The 17,992-nt window shown below is 41.0% G+C and overlaps 1 protein-coding gene across 1 annotated transcript in view; it reads right to left on the reverse strand.

Annotated features, from left to right (window-relative positions):
• Positions 1 to 2,752: 2,752 nt before the first annotated feature.
• Pttg1ip2 (PTTG1IP family member 2) overlaps positions 2,753 to 17,992 on the reverse strand; it is a 42,897-nt gene continuing 27,657 nt past the window's right edge. The window contains exon 7 of the mRNA XM_037203424.1: positions 2,753 to 2,845. The gene's annotated coding sequence lies outside the window, so the exon portion shown is untranslated. The remainder of the gene's footprint in view (positions 2,846 to 17,992) is intronic.

Here is a 17,992-nt window from a genome sequence, read left to right on the forward strand (position 1 = left end):
AGCCACCCAACCACACAGCCAGACTCAGATTAAGAAGGAAAGAAAAGATATACATAGAGAAAGGTAAAAGCCCAGAGGTAAAAGGTAGACAGGATAGTTAGTTAAGAAAAGCTGACTAGAAACAAATTAAGCTGAGGCCGGTCATTTATAAGTAAGACTAAGTCTCCATATATTTATTTGGGAACTGGGTGGTAGGCCCCCAAAGAGCAAAGAGCAAGAGTAAAAACATCCAACTACAGAAATTAATGTGTTAAAAGGTGGGGTCTCCAGACTGTATAGCAACTGGGAGGAGGTGGAATCTGTAGGAGGTGGGCTTCATAAGGTCTTTGTAGAAGTATGTTCTAAGACAGTGGAACATCGCACCTTATCCCGTAGGATGTGAGTAGCTTTCTTCTAACACAAACCTCCCACCATGATGTTCCAAAAGCAATGGAGTCAAGTGAACAATGACTAATGGCTCCAAAACTGTGAGCTAAAATAAACCTTTTCTACATTTAAGTCAATTTTTTCCAGGTAATTTGTGACAGCAACAGAAAGTTGTGGCATAAGAAAGCTATGCAGAGGCAGGTGAGATCTCTATGAGTTTGAGACCAGCCTGGTCTATTCAATGAGTTCCAGGAAAGCCAGAGCTACATAGAGAAACCCTGTCTCTGAAAACAAATACACAAAAACAACCAAACAAGCAAACAAAAAAAGAAAAAAAATACTAAAAGAAAGATGCATAATAAAGAAATCAGTTTTTGATCCAGTGTCAGAGATGTCTTGCTTTACATGCACATATTTAGTTTTTCCTAGCTTAAAAAGTCTAGTTTTGTCAGGTTGGATCAAAATTTTAAATATAAATGGAATTAAGCTTCATTTACCCCTTTTTTACAGTAGATGAGTTCTCGGTTTCTGATGCTGCATTCTCTCCATCCTGGAGTCCAACTTAAGACTATGAATTTTATTTTGATGTAATACTGCAAGCAGAAATAATTTCAAATCTTTGCACATTTTGCCTAACAAGTGGAAATTTTAAAAAACACAAAAAACAGTTGTTGCTTTCAGTCACAGATTTGCTCTTCTTGGCACAGGCATCCAGGGCTGAAAGGGTAATATGTCATGGGGCCATGGAATGTTGGCTACCAGGGTATGAGTATATGAGGTGTCGTGAAGACTGGAAGCTACAATCTCCCCAATATGTCCATGGCATGGCTGCTTTGCTCAATATGGCCTGTGTCAGCATCTATCTATAGATAGATCTATAAGGCCCTGGAGGAAAAAGAGAGGGCCTCCTGAAGCAGCTTATTAAGGCATGGGAGTGGGGTTCAGTGTGAGCTTCATGTAGATAACAGGGCCTCAATGACTAGCAGTAGGTTGTGGGCACAGCTATGTTCTTTGAGGGACTTACTGCCCAGCTGTGATCCAGGAGAAGCTCCAGCCATGCACATTGACAAAGGGTGGGTGGCCATGCAGATGAAGAAGATGTGCAATGTGGTCAGCTACATCTCAGCTCCTCTGCCCAGCGGGAGTCAGGGAAGAAGGAGGAGCAGAAGTAAGAGCTGTTGTTCATTCGACTGTTACTTCATAAAACTCAGTGCATTTACTGGAAACCATCATGTCAAATACTACCAGAGCTAATAAGTGACCAGCTAGTGTGGGGAAAGTCATAAAAACAATTGTTAATGGGTAAACTGAGCATTATTAAATGTTAATGAAGAAACTATTTAGTATTGACACTAACATGGTATGTTTTCATTATATTAAAATCATCTAATATGTTGAACTATAAGAGCCTTTATATTTTGTATTTTGGAAAAAGAAAGATGTGATCACCTATCATTATTTTATCAAAATTTCATTAAATTCTAATAGTATTAAGCATTTCAAATTTACTACTGGAGAGAAACTGTAGAAGAATTGCTTAACAGTCTTATTACAATAAAAACCTGGAGCCAGATATAGGAGTGAAAACCTGAGCGATCAGAGAAATAAGAAAAGCCACAAGCTAACCTCACCTCACCTACACCTCAGTCACCAAAGAGAGACCTACTTCTGATATACCCACGCCTATATGCATTTCTGTTCTGTTCTCTCAGCCCAGCTACATCACTTCCTCTTCCTGCCCAGCTCTGTCACTTCCTGTCTGTCTGTACAGACCTCCAGACTTCTATGGTTGGTGCTGGGATTAAAGGTGTGTATCACCACACTTGGCTCTGTTCCCCAGTGTGGTGTTGAATTCACAGAGATCCAGACAGATCCCTGCCTCCTGAGTGATAGGACTAAAGGCGTGTGCTACCATTGCCTGACTTCTATGTTTACTTGTAGTGGCTGGCTTTTTCCTCTGATCCTCAGATAAATTTTATTGGGGGACACAGTATTTTGGGGGACACAATACCTCAACACAGGAAACTTTGAATAATAGAGCTCTTTTATAAAAATGAATGTGAACAAAATTAGAAATAAAGTATTTATTGTTACTGCAACAATGGGGAAATAGTATGTGACATGATCATGAAGTAAGCCAAGAAAGCTGAATATAGAAAGTGATGTGTCAAATGTATGAATATGTAATATCTATAACACTTTATGTCCAAAAGCATGAATAAAAAGATTATCAAACTAGTTAGGATGAAGATTACTCAAAATTTAAAAACAAATGAAAAAGAAAACCCAAACCTTAAATAATGACAAAATCTTGTTCAACCCCTACAATCTCAAATTAGTAGACAAGTTATAATGTCTAAGTAATAAAATACTCTACAAAAAAATGTTCAATAGAATTACAAATTTTTAACTTAAAGGAATTTTGATGTTCAATCATCCTCAAAGTGTTTGTAGACATCATTAAAATCCCAATGGACATCTGAAAGAAAAAGGACACGGTAATTACTGGATGTTAACTCTGACGTTGCATGTTCTGACCAGGAGTCTTAAAAGTTCAAGGCAACCCATCATTTTTGGTAGAAATGCAGTATTTTCCAAGCCAGAGTTCATCCCATGAAAAGCTTGTCCATGGTCATAATGATTATAAACTCTAATTAGTCACGCACGCTGGAGTAAATTGAGAATGAAAAGGTTCTTCAGCTACCCAAGTGACCATAAATGATTCATTTTCCTTCTGCTGACATGAAAGGGAAGAAGCTGAGTGATTGTGGAGGGTGACATTTACCAAGCCCGCACTGAAGTTTTAATGCACGTGCAGTATAAAGATTCCGGGGGGGGGGGGGGGGGAGTTGAATGTGGCAGAAGAGAAACACCGAATGGATGCAATGAGAAAACCCAGGAATGGGCACACATCAGCGAAGCAGCCCTGGCGGCCCCTGAGCACCACTCCTCCCTGAGGGTACCCCTGAGTACCATCCATTCCTCCCATTCCCAGTGCACCTCCTCAGCTCATTAACCTACTCCTCAGCTCTTCTAAACCACAACCCCATGGCTTTGCTTTTCCACCCAAAATGTCTGCTTCCAAGTAGTCCTCCTCAGTGCAAGTCCAGCTGAAAAGTCACTCCCCCATTATGTCTAGGGCAACCTTTGCCCCCTTTTTATTGTTTAATTAGCATTCTTTTTCATTTCTTTTACATACAGTTTCCCCTCCCTCCTTCCCTCCCATTTCTCCCCGACCTCCCACCTACCCCCTCCTCATCCACTCCTCCTCTGTGCCCATACAGAAAGGCTCAGGCCTCCCATGAACAAAGCATGGCACATCAAATAGAGGCAGGACCGAGCTCCTCCCCTGTATCAAGGCTGGACGAGGTCATCCAGCATGGGGAACACACCTTTGCTTCTTATAATAACCTGTAAACCCCAACACATTCAGATGTCTGTCTGTCTGAAGTACTCACCCTTCAGGCTCCCCTCTCTTCAGAACCATATTACCTGCTGTGCCCTACCCCCAGTCCCTTCCTGGTTGACTCTCACATCACAGTTAGGGTTTTTATTATTGCATGTTGTTCATTAATAACAATAAGTTTAATTATGAGATTTTTTTCAGACACAGACAACATTCTTTGATCATAGTCACCCCTTCATTGTCCTCTCCCTCACTGTTCCCCAAGTAGTCCCATTTCTACTATGCTATCTTTTGAAAAATCTAGACTCTGTACATGTGAGAAAACACAGGTGTGGAGTATTTGGGCTTTGATTGGGCCCCACTCTTTCAGGGATGCCTTCCTACATATTTCAAGTACGCCACCTTCTCCGAGTCCCTGGTTTCTGTCCCTTTTTTATCTTCCAGTGGTGCCCCAGTTTTCAGCCATTTTTCTTTGCACCTCACTCTTTTTGTGACCACACTAGAAAGTATCTGCTCCCTAAGGATAGCGAGCTTTGCCTGTCTTGTCTAAGCTGGATTCCCAATGCTTGACATACAGAAAAAAGAAAATAGTTAATTCTCTCCCACTCTGACCTAGCCCACTCCAGCTCCCTTTGTTCTTATCATTTCCATGACAAAATAAATTCATGGTCTACTCAGTTTTCTCATTGTCAATCAAATCAATATGCAGGGACTGCAGGCCAGGGTCTGTGAGGTGCAGTATCACAGCTATGGGGTGTTCTGATGTGCATGGTAGTTATCAGTGCTTCATATGTTACCAGTCTACCACCTCAACCATCTGGACATGCAACTATCTTAAGCCCTAGTTCACAGGCAAGGAAACAGAGATACAGAAAGGTTAATAATGTGTCCAAGACATCACAATCAGTGAGGATTCTACACTCTACATGGTAAAGTGCAGTGTCTACCTTACTGTGAGTACCAGGAGAGAGGGGAATAACATGAGCTGGGCATAGTGTGTGTGTGTGTGTGTGTGTGTGTGTGTGTGTGTGTGTGTGTGTGTGTGTGTGATGGAGGGAGGCCAGGGCCATCTGTATGAAGATGAAAGTTGAGTTAAACTTTGAGGGGAAAAATATTAGGGTTTTAATGAATGAACACTAAGAACAGTATAAGGGCCCTTATCAGAAAGCAAATAGTGAGAACAAACCTACAGAGGAAGAGATACTAAGAGAACAAAAAAATTTAAAACAGAAAAAAATGAATAAACATTGAGTTAAAGTTTGAAGAGTATTGTGATAGTTACTGTAGACCTGTTTGCTAGTAATAGTACTGGTTTATTATCTGCTTCTGGTGACTACGTCAACAATCTTAGGTTTTCTGATGATAGGCACCATCAAAATCTTATACTATCATAAGCAGCACTATGAAAGAAAACTCCAACAATGTCAGCAGGCAGGAAAAAGAAAAGCCAAGGAGACCTGAGAGAGGCCAGGGCAGGGCCAGTCCATGCCAGTGGTACAGAGATAGAACACAGCCCTTACCATCAGGGGCCTTATATCTGACACAGTGATGATGCTTACTATACATTCCTGCAGCAGAGTATATACAAAAGTTTACAGCTTTCAAATTCTGCAAATAAAATTATTCCAAAACTTGTGCTGGGTGTAGGGAGATGGCTCGGCTGGGTATAGTGATTGCTGTGCATACACAATGAGCCAATTTAGAATTCCCAGCACCCACATAAACAGTGACCCACATCTAACCCTAGTACTGATGGTTGGAAGGAGCAGGTTAATAGGTAGATCCTCAAGGCTTCAAAGGCCAGTCTCTCCAGCTGAAACAGTGAGCTCCAGGATCAGTGGGAAGCCCTGTCTCAAAAACTAAGGTAGCAAACCATAGAGGATGCCATCCAACAATGACCTCTGGCCTCCACATATCATACACAGGCAAGTGCACCCATGCACACCTGTGTATATGTTCATACACTACAGGAACACACACACACACACAGAATGTTTAAAATAAAAATTAACTCCAGGGCTGGGAAGACAGCTCAGCTGTTAAAGGCCAAGCTCACAATCCAAAACACAAACATTAGCTCCAATAGTTATTTAAATTATGGTGGTGTTTTCAAAAGTATTTATGCATTGTGCTGTAAGCCTATATTTAAGACCTCCTCCCTCCTTCAATAAACAGCATTCGGCATTTAAAAAAAAGCATTCAACATTATGTAAAACCCTGTAACAATGCAGGATTTTTCTTTTGTTCTTTCTCTGTTGTAGAATATTATTTTAAGGTGTGTTACTTTTGTTTATATTGCATTTGTTTAACTCTGTGAAGCTGTGATACTGTGTCTGTCTAAAACACCTGAGCTGAATAAAGAACTGAATGGCCAATAAAAAAAAAACATACATATCATGACATAAATAGAACATGTATAAAAAAATGTCAATACTAGAACCAGTACATCTCTATGATAAATGAAAATAAAAGAGAAAATAAAAGCTGCACATACTTACTAGCCTAGAACAGGAAGAAGTGCATTTGAACTTACTGATGTGGCTAAGAGAATCCCCTGAGTGAATTATCCAACTCCGCTTTCACTTTCTCTGGTCCCTGCCTGCAGCTATCTGTGATGAAATTTCTTGAGCTGAAACTTAACTTTTTTCCTCTTTCTGTAGGAAGCAATTACTTAATTCTCATTTAACATCCCTACCACCGTCCCTTAGAGGATTTCCCTTATTTCCAAAATAGCTAAAGCCAGAGAGAGAGAGAGAGAGAGAGAGAGAGAGAGAGAGAGAGAAGCTTGCCACCACCCCTGTTTATGGGAAATAAGCACTGGAAAATGTTAATGCAAAATTATGGACAGACTTGTCTGTGCTCTTCCTCTGTCTCCCTGGTCTCTGTCTTTCTGTCTCCCCCAGTCTCTGTCTCCACATCTCTGCCTCTCTCAAGTTGAAATGTATGGAAAAGTGGTAATAATCATCCAACTGTGAAGTGCTAACAGTGCCTTGGGAAGCATCAAATGGTGGAGGGGGCATGGTTTGGTGGAGGGAGAGTTCCCCATTCTACCACCCCTGGGCACATAATGCCAGATCACAGTATTCTTTCCCATAGAGCCTAGGCATTGCTTAGAATCCTTTACTCTGATGCTTCACGCAGCCAGTATCTTTTAAGATAAAACATTGTGTGTGGCTGACCATTTTTAGTACACAGAATGTATCGTATCTTGTAACTCAAGACACTCTGGGCAATTACAGTCTATTTTCAGCTGCCACAGAACCTATTCTTTGGTAAAGTGCTTCTTGGTAGCTTGAAACGCTAATAGTTTAAAAGTATTACTGCAGTTTATAGAATAGAGTGTAGGGTCAGCTTTTGCCTGTGCTGTCCACTCCCTACCCTTCAGTACTGTGCTCACTCGCTCTAGGATTCCCCCTCCCAGTTCCCAGTCCCTCCGTGGACTCCACGGCCTCTCTCTGCACTTGTATTGGATGCTCTTGAAGGATGCTCTCCCATTCTTGCACTTGTAGACTGGGGGTCTTGAAGGATGCTCTCCCATTCTTGCACTTGTAGACTGGGGGTCTTGAAGGATGCTCTCCCATCCTCTGTTCCCTCTGCAGTCCACAAGCATTCTCACCCACATCGAGGCCTTCACGCAGTTTCTTCACTTAGGGCCACAGTCCAGACATCACCAGTTCCAAACCCACCACTCTACCTTCTGATTGGGGCTTTGACTTGGCCTCCATTCTGTTACCACAATTGCAATGTAAGAATTTCATTCTTGTCTTTTTTTTTTTTTTTTTTTTTTAACTGCGACCCGCCAACATGGGCCACAGTAATGTGAAGAAAGCAACCTGCGTCACCATAGAGAAGTACTACACGCACCCTCGTAGTGACTTCCGTATCAACAAGGGCATTTATGAAGAGGTTGCCATTATTCCCAGCAAGAAGCTCCGCAACAAGATAGCAGGCCAGGTCACGACTAATGAAGCAGAGGCAGGAAGGTCCTGGGAATGGTGTTTCTATCAAGTCGCAGGAAGAGGAAAGAGGAGAGGTCTTTATGTTCCTGAGGTCTCAGTCCCAGATCAGACCCCTAAGGTAGATTGGGGAAGGCTGAGGTGTCTGGACTGTGGCACTCTCTCCAACCTATATGCCACTCAGTCTACAGCTGGGATGAATCTCAACCAACTGCAGCCTTTTGAATCTGTTCTGTAGTATTTTTAGTAAACCGGGGGACAATTTAAGGAAAAAAAAAAAATCCATCCTTTTCATGAAAACTTCCTCATCTTCCCTGGCTTTTCTTCATATTAACAGTTATCTTCAGCAGGTGAGCGAGCGAGAAACACTGAGGTTCTCTCAAGCAGTTCTCTTCCCTCTTCCCTACTACATGATTGGTCACTGGGGCTTGTCTTGACCTCAAACAGTGTTTACATCTTCCCCCACCTTTAAATTTCTAACACCTTTATTTGGGCTTTCTCCTGTGCTCATTTCAATGTCTGGAAGGATCCTTTTACTTATTCTTCCTGCCTCAGTCTCTCCTCTTTACTCACAACCTAAGACTTCCTCCCCTTGCCCTTCAGTAACACCATCAAAGGTACATTGTCTTACAAATGTGATTGCTTTGTCTTGCTCATATGAAACTTCTCATTCTTTCAAATTAAAGATTGTGTACTGCTGTCACCTTTCAAATGACACCTAGATCACTAAGTGTAGATTTTGAGGTTTACTGCAGATGAAGGACCCAGTGCCTTTCTCAGTGCGCAGTTCCATGAATGACAGCTCAGGTCCCGGAAGCAGAGTGGCCAGCTGTGTGGCAATGAGCAGGCCACTGTGCCCACAGGTATTGGCTGAGGTGTCCTATCTGTGGCATCTGCCTGAGAGGTCAGCGTATAAAAACAGATCCCTGAACCATGGCGGTGCTGTGTCCCTGACAAGGACACTACAGACTCAGAAAGACAAGGCACCATTTCCTCTTTCACAGAAAGACAACGTATACAAGGACTTAGTTTTCCTCTATGTACTGTATGGATAATACTGGGTTTACCTCATGGGATTGTTATGGTAAGTCAAGATGTATATAGCACTTTGAACAGTGCCCAAAATATAAGAACACAGTGGGTGTCAGCCTGTGTGTGTTTAATTTAAGTGAATAGTAGGACCGATTTATAATTCCTCTGGGATAATCTGTACTTTTCCTCCTTGCACAGTTTAATCCGATCCCTCTCCCCAAACCCCCCTCTTCCACAGACATAATTTCTGCCAGCTAATAGGCTATGCTCTTCCTTGATTAGCTAAGATGCCATGATTGCCTGCTCTAAGGCCTATCTGATCCACATGTATATATTCTCTACCCTTTAACTTAACCCTTGGGCACCTATAAACCTCAGTCGTGGAATTTACCAGAATGCAGTTGATACTGTATAAACTTGTCCTAAAGTTTTATCTTCCTTGAAGGATTTTAAGTGTCTCTTAATGTTTCTTCTGAATGTTCTCATGGAATTACCGTGGCATAATGGGTTCAAATAGCTAAAATAGCATCATTTATAGAGTTCCTACTGTGTATCAGGTCCAGAACAGTACTTGACATACGGTATTCATTTCTCAGACAACTTTCTCATTATTTTCTCCTTTAATTCAGGGAGAAGTCAATAGTGTAATTAATTCTCTTAAATTGCAAACCAAACAAATAAAAACCAATTGAAACAAAGATAATCTGAGATCTTTCCAGCTCAGACTGAGTTCTTCTACTTCATGCCTGGCTCTTCCCCGGATCAGACACTACCCTTTATCGATTGTGTGGTTGTTTTTTGTTTTTGTTTTTGTTTTTACATCATTCCCCACTTTTCTAGCAAAGTGGTTCTAATTTACCTTCACTGCAGATAAGACATCAAGGCCAACTGGGCAGTGGTGGCACACACCTTTAATTCTAGCACTCGGGAGGCAGAGCCAGGCAGATCTCTGAGAGTTCGAGGTCAGCCTGGTCTACAGAGCGAGATCCAGAACAGGCACCAAAACTACAAAGAGAAACCCTGTCTCGAAAAACAAAACAAAACAAACAAACAAAAAACAAACAAATGAAAAAAAGAAATCAAGGCCCAGTGATGTTGAACAATTGCCTTAGATGTCTCAGAAATAGTAAATTTCACATGCAACTTAGAAACCTGATTCTAGAACTCTCCTGTTCACTCCCCACCCCTCAGACAGCTCTTGTCACATTTTGGGAGGTGTCCCTTGAAAAAGTTATTCCTTCATAGTTAATCATAAATTTTGCCCATGTGGTTCTATTTCACTCACTTAGGAGCTATCTCTACAAGACTAATATTTACATTTACCTAAAATTTTTATTCCTATATAATTTTTTTTATATAACAAATTTATTTCCTTCACAGTTTTGGAAGCAAATCAAAGTGTTGATGGGTCAGTCTTTTATTTTATTTTATTTTACAATACCATTCAGTTCTACATAACAGCCACAGATTCCCTTGTTCTTCCCCTTCCTGCCCCCCTCCCCTTCCCCCAGCCCACCCCCCATTCCCCTTCCTCCAGGGCAAAGCCTCCCCCGAGGACTGAGAACCAACCTGGTAGACTCAGTCCAGGCAGGTCCAGTCCCCTCCTCCCAGATTGAGCCAAGCGTTCCTGCATAAGTCCCAGGTTTCAAACAGCTAACTCATGCAATGAGCCCAGGACCTGGTACCACTGCCTAGATGCCTCCCAAACAGATCAAGCCAATCAACTGTCTCACCTATTCAGAGGGCCTGATCCAGTTGGGGGCCCCTCAGCCTTTGGTTCATGGTTCATGTGTTTCCATTCGTTTGGCTATTTGTCCCTGTGCTTTATCCAGGACCAGATGGTTTCAGCACAGAATTCTACCAGATCTTCAAAGAAGAGTTAATACCAATACTCTCTAAATTGTTCCACATAATAGAAACAGAAGGAACATTACCAAACTCCTTCTATGAGGCTACAATTACCCTGATTCCTAAACCAAACAAGGATGCAACAAAGAAAGAGAACTACAGACCGATCTCCCTCATGAACATTGATGCAAAAATACTCAATAAAATACTGACAGACTCCAAGAACACATCAGAACAATTATCCACCATGATCAAGTAGGCTTCATCCCAGGGATGCAAGGGTGGTTCAACATACGAAAGTCCGTCAATGTAATACACTATATAAACAAACTCAAAGAAAAAAACCACATGATCATCTCACTAGATGCAGAAAAGGCATTTGACAAAATCCAACACCCCTTCATGATAAAAGTCTTGGAGCGATCAGGAATACAGGGAACATACCTAAACATAATAAAGGCAATTTACAGCAAGCCAACAGCCAACATCAAATTAAATGGAGAGAAACTCAAAGCAATTCCACTAAAATCAGGAACGAGGCAAGGCTGTCCACTCTCCTCATACTTATTCAATACAGTACTTGAAGTTCTAGCCAGAGCAATAAGACAATATAAGGAGATTAAGGGGATACAAGTTGGAAAGGAAGAAGTCAAGCTTTCCCTATTTGCAGATGACATGATAGTATACTTGAGTGACCCCAAAGATTCCACCCAGGAACTGATAAAGCTTATAAACTCCTATATAATATTTTATCAACTTTGGTTTTTATATGTACTTCATTATAAATAACATGGCCAGTTGCTGTTTCTCTCAAGAATTTGATGGGGGCCTGAAGAGATGGCTCAGCGGCTGAGTGCTTACTGCTCTCGCAGAGAATCAAGTTTGGTTTCCAACACCTAAGGTGGTTCACAACCTCTTGTGACACCAGATCCATTGGGTCCTATACCCTGTTCTGTCCTCCACAATATCCATACACACACACACACACACACACACACACACACACACACACACTAAATTAAAATAAATAAACCCCAAATATGCATCACTTTTTAAAAAAGAGAAGAATTTGAAGGGATCTTTACATAAAAATAAGCTTAACATTAATAGGTTAAAATTGATTATATAAATAATATATAAACAATTGATCAAGAACACATGATAGATTTATAGTTAATGTTTATCATTATTAACTTCACTAAGTCATTAGGTTTTACTTTATACTCTATTGTATTCAAATGACTTAGAAAATTCAGAATAAAATGTAACCTACAGAAATAAGTAGGCCCCCAGCTGATCTCCCAAAGGAATCTCAGCATCATTCACAGAGAACCAAAGGAAAAAAAGAAAGATACAGAATCAGAACTAATCACCAGGCTTTAGTTTAGTATAAGAATATGATTTCAGAAAAGGAAACAACTGGGGGAAATGTTAATGGAAATAAGTATGGCTAACTGCTGAGAAAGACCACTTCTGTACCTAACCGACACATGATGAACTACCAAAGCAATGACAAAGTCCTTAAAATATACACCTCATTAACCTGACATGACTTGAACATTGCTATTCAGTTTTGCCAGTGTTCATTATTGATTAGAAAAGCCCTACTACTTTTTAAGATTATATGTATATACACATATATGTACACATGAAAAAATAGAATAAATTATTTCCATATAAATAACTATACACTTGTACCACTGGTTATGACAGTATTAGTTTCTAGAGCTCCCAGAGTGAGTAGAGCTAGCCTGCAATGCATTATAAATGGGTAATTAACATTCCCATGGAGGAAGAAAGCTGGTGAGCGAAGGAAGGGAAAATCATTTTATTAAAGCTAACCATAAAGCTGGCATTTCAGACGATAATAATCTAACAGTTCTGTAGCCCTGCCAACAAAGCTCCTGCCATTCTGCCACTCACCCCCGTGTCTTTACCTGGCGCCATCCACCAGAGAAAACAACAGGTTAGGTCGTTCTTCATCATTTTCAATAACAATTTGTACATTGGGCTGAGGCATGCTCTGTGTATAATTTCATAGCATTTGTTTATCTACAGACAGCTAAGGAGTGGAAAGGTTTCTCTTTAATTCTTTTAAGTAAAAATATTAATATTAAGTAAAAAATATAAGATTACATTTAAATGATCATTTTTGATTATCTAAACAAAGTGTCCACAGATTATGGCTCATGCACCAAAAACATACACTTGAGTGGAACAGACACAGATCCATTTCTGAACTGTGTATGGGTGTTTTCTCATCACAATAGCAATGTAGTTGTGTCAGGGATCAGAAAAACCCCAAGGCCTTAAATACTTACTGGTTCTTTAATAGAAACAGTTTGCCAATTCTACCTCTTATCTTTCTATGTGAAAATAATACCTTCTATGTGGTTGATATATTGTGTACCCTAATAAACTTATCTGGGGGTCAGAGAACAGAACAGCCACTAGATTAGACATAGAGGCCAGACAATGGTGGCACACACACCTTTAATCCTATCACTTGGGAGGCAGAGATCTGTCTGGATCTGTGTGAGTTCAAGGCCATACTGGAAATAGGGCCAGGTGTGATGGCACACATCTTTACTCCCAGCACTTTGGATCTCATGTCTTTGCTTGGGAAGGACACATGTCTTTAATCCCAGGAAGTGATGGTAGGAAGCAGAAAGGTATATAAGGCATGAGGACAAGGAACTAGAGGCTTTTAAGCATTTAGGCTTTTAGTAGCAGTTCAGCAGAGACACTTTTCGTTGAGGACTCAGAGGCTTTCAGTCTGAGGAAACAAGATCAGCTGAGAAGTTGTTGAGGTGAGGTTGGCCGTAGCTTGTTCTGCTTCTCTGATCTTTCAGAATTCACCCTAATATCTGGCTCCAGGTTTTTTAATTAATAAGGCCATTTAAGATTCATGTTACACTTCTAAACATGATCTTTTGTTCACCATTCTGGTCCATTAGATCTGTTTTTAATCTACTTTTACCCAAAATAGCCCATTTAAAAATTTTTGTTTTCTAGTAAACCTCCCATCTTATATTGGTGTATATTACCTTTTCAGTAACTAGCACATTTAATTCCATTCTAAAATTTATTAAACTTGAATATTAAAAAGGATAAATGTGTCCCAGTTTTTTGCATGAGATCAATTCAAAGAAAATATCAGGTAAAAATAGTGAAAAGATATAATTGGAAGAAATTTAAAACTTTCCTCAGGATTTTTACTACTGTCTATCATTGAAGGAAGTCTGGACAGGAACTCAAGCAGGACAGGAATCTGGAGGCAGGCACCAAAGCAGAGGCCATGGAGGAATGCTGCTTACTTGCTCCCCATGGCTTCCTCAGCCTGCTTTCCTGTAGAATCTAGACCCACCCGCCCAGGAATGGAAACACCCACAAGAGGCTGGGCCCTCCCCCAGGAAATGGATCTTATGGAGGCATTTTCTCAATTGAGGATTGTAGCTGGAGAATTTCTCTCCAGCTCCCACCGCCAATTCCCACAAGTCCCAGAGCCCACTTATAAAATAAACACACAGACTCTTATATTATTTAAACTGCTTGGCCATTAGCTCAGGCCTATCATTGTCTAGCTCTTACTCTTGTATTTAGCCCATTTCTATTAATCTTTACTTTGCCACGTGGCTCGTGGCTTACTGGTACTTTATATCTTCCTCGTCCTGGTGGCGGCTCCAGGCCGTTTTCTCCTTCCTTCCTCCTTCCTCAATTCTCCTCTCTCCTTGTCCCGCCTATACTTCCTGCCTGGTCACTGGCCAATCAGTGCTTTATTTATATAGAGTGATATCCACAGCAGAGGATCCCTCCTCTCCCGTGACTCTAGCTTGTGTCAAGTTGATATAAAACTAGCCAGCACAGTTAGACTTTAAAGAAAATACTAAAAAAGGGAAGGAAGAGTGCACTTTTAATGGATAGTACAAAGGCACCACTATCACCCAGAATCACTGTCCTCCATATTCCTTTAGACCAGTACTTTTCAGCCTTCCTAATGCTGAGACCCTTTAATACAGTTCCTTATGTTTTGCTGACCCCAACCATAAAATTATTTTGTTGGTACTTCATAACTGTAATTTTGCTACTGTTATTAATCATAATGTAAATATCTGTGTTTTCTAATGGTCTTAGGCAACCCCTGTGAAAAGGTCATTCAACACCTTCAGAGGGGTCATGACCTACAGGTTGAAAACCATTGTCCTAGATTCATGCCAGCTGTTGTGGTGGGGACCATGGCACATCACTCCTATTTCTTCTTCAAGGACAAGGCATTCACTCTTCCAGATGCCAGGCCCTTTTTGCAAACTGACCTCAGTTTGTGTTTTGCATCCTACATCTCATGACTGGCCCTGCTGTCTCTCTGTGGGTCAGCCCCCAAAGGCTTGCTGGTTCCAGAGCTCCTTCCGTGATTTGTTGTGGTCTCTCTCCAGTGTCCACAGGGCAGTTCGACTCTTCTGCCCAAGACTGTTTCTGTCTGTCCTTCCCACGTGGTACTCCTTCTGACACCTCTACTAAAATCCTACAGGCCTTTGGGCCTTTTTCCAGGGGAACATCACTTAACATGGGTGTTCTCTCCAGCTCTAGTTCTCTCTTCCTGTTCCCCTGGACCTGTGCTCTCTACCTCTTTACTTCCCCCTCTTTCTAACTCTGCTTGCCCCATTGCTAGAGCCATACATTTTTTTCCTCAATAGAGTTCAATATCTTTCCTTTAAATTTACCAACAAATATATATAAAAAAAAAACATGGCTAGTTCTTGAATTTGTACTAGTATGCCTCAATGGCTCAGTCTTAACTTTCAAAATACTCCTTTACAAAAGATAATTTGGAAATACTGGGTCTAATTTTTAGCAGTGATTTAATATTTTAACAAAATACAGAATGAAAACTATTTAAAATTATGCCTACTACATTATACATTGAAAAGTCTGTCTATGGTGGTTGTGGGGAGGACGTAGAATGAGGAACGTTTCCTCCACAGCACTGTTCCCCTGCAATGACAGTTTTAAATGACTTATTACTTCTTTTTATTGGTGCTCATTTCATAAGGACAGTCTCAAGTGTGTCACGTACTTTGACACACTCACCTGTCCCCACATTCTTACCTTCCTGTCCTCTCCTCCTCTTGCACCTTCCTTTCCCCAGTCTCCTACGTGTTTATGTATAAATACATTTGTGTATCTCTATACAATCCAGGATCCACAAATGAGAGAAAACACCCAGCAGTGGTTGTCTTGTTCATTCTGCCTTATTTTGATTAATGTGAAGATCTTCCATACCACCCTCTTTCCAGCAAATGCTCTAATTTTCTTGCATATGTTTGAACACAACTCCATTGTACCTATATTCCTTTTTCTTTTAGGGGCCATACAATGTATTTCGGTCATATCCACCCCTCCCTCAGACTTTCTCTGGACCTCCCCAATACATGTCCCTTTAAAATTCATCTCATATATAATAAATATGATCCAATTAGTGCGGTTCATGTGCTCATGGGTGCGGAGTCAGCGCTGGTGCATGGACAATCTACCATTAGCCAGCCCCTCAAAGAAAACTAACTCCCCTTTCTTGGGAGCCACTAATTGCTAATATCCCCTTAGGTAGGATTTGGGTGCTGGGAACCCCTCCTCCCCTCCAGGCTGGAATTTTTAACTGGCTTGACCTTGTTCAGGTTTTGTGTGGGTAACCAAAGGTACATCAGGCTCATGCATACAGCAGTTACGTCATGTCCAGAAGACGGCATGTCACAGCACTTATTCCCATCCTCTGCTGTCACACTCTGTTGTCCTCCTAGTCCGTGATATTCCCTGTACTTGTTAGGGGGGTTGATGAAGGTGCCTCATACACAGCTGAGTACTGGTAGTCTCTTACTCTCAGCAGTTTGAGCAGTTTATGTCTCTGCTTAACCACTACCCTCTGCAATAAGAAGCGTGTCTGAGCAAGGTTGAAAGCAGCACATATCTACTGGTAATGGGGATAAGGGGACCTAGTCCACACTTTCTTTATTCATTTGTTGAGGGAGGGAGTGGGGGTGGATTTGACCAAGATGCATTTGGGTGTATTTTCAGAATGGTACAGCTGGATCACATGGTGGTTCTATTTTAGGTTTTTAGGGACCATCATACTGATTTCCATAATGGTTGGTCCAGTTTCCAAGCATCCTCCCTGTATTTATTGTTGTTTGTTTTCTTAGGACTGTCCATTCTGACTGGCTCAATCTCATTTGTTTTAATTTGCATTTTTGATGACTAGTGAGATGGAACATTTTTTCTTATGTTTAGTGGGCATTTGTAGTTCATCATTTGAGAACGATCTGTTTTTTCATAAGTCCACGCACTAGATTGCATGGGGTGTTTTGGTAGTTAGCTGGGTTTTTAGTTATTTAGGTAGTGTGAGTATCAATCTTCTGTCATCTAATAGCATCTTGAGCCAAACAAAATGCTCTGTACAGACAGGAAGGATGAGAATTCATTTTAAAACTAAAACTAAGCTTGTCTGGCAGACCTGTTGGGGAGATGTGGGTGGAAAAGAGAGGGATGGGAGAACGTGGATGTGAAGAGGAAGAAAGGGAAAATGAAGAATGGACTCCAGAGGAAACACGTCTGCAGAAGGCATTGCCAAACCGCAATTTGCCTTGTACGTTGTATCTCTGAAGGTCTTGAATGATGGTTTCCAGAGGCCATATATTTAATGTTGTGAAATATCAAGCGCTGGAAGAATTCAAATATTTATTCTACTTGAAATTAAAGTTAAAAAAAAATAGAAACAAAAAGAATAATGTAAGGTAGGGAAGAGTTTAATTCCATTAATATCTGTAAATTATTTATTGAACTTCACAATGAAACTATTATGGCATCAGGAAATGGTCAAACAGGCCAATGGCAGTCAATAAAAGTGCAAAGATACACTTGACAGGCCGTGGGGACGGCTCAGTGGAAACAAGCTTGATGCACAAGCATGGGGACCTTCGTCTGCGTCCTCAGCACCCACATAAAAGCCAGGTGTGGTGATGCTTAGCTGTGACTCCTGCACTGGGGAGGAGATGGGGAGGCAGGTGGCGCCTAGGGCCTCACTGCCAGTCAGTCTAGCCAAAACCACAAGTCCCTGATTAAGCAAGAGACCTTGTCTTAAAAGACAAAGTGGAAAGTGATAGAAGAAAATACTGTTGTTCACCTCTGGCTTTCACAGAGAGTGCATAAGAACACACACACACACACACACACACACACACACACACACACTGAATACTATATATGTATATGTATGTATTTTTACTCAAATGTAAATAGAAATTTAAACCATGTAAAAGATTCCATCTCATATCACTGATACACAAATGGACTTTTGAAATAGATCATGTTAGCATCTTTATCATTATATAAA

Source organism: Peromyscus leucopus, chromosome 3 (assembly GCF_004664715.2).
Source record: "Peromyscus leucopus breed LL Stock chromosome 3, UCI_PerLeu_2.1, whole genome shotgun sequence".
Classification (NCBI taxonomy): Eukaryota; Metazoa; Chordata; class Mammalia; order Rodentia; family Cricetidae; genus Peromyscus; species Peromyscus leucopus.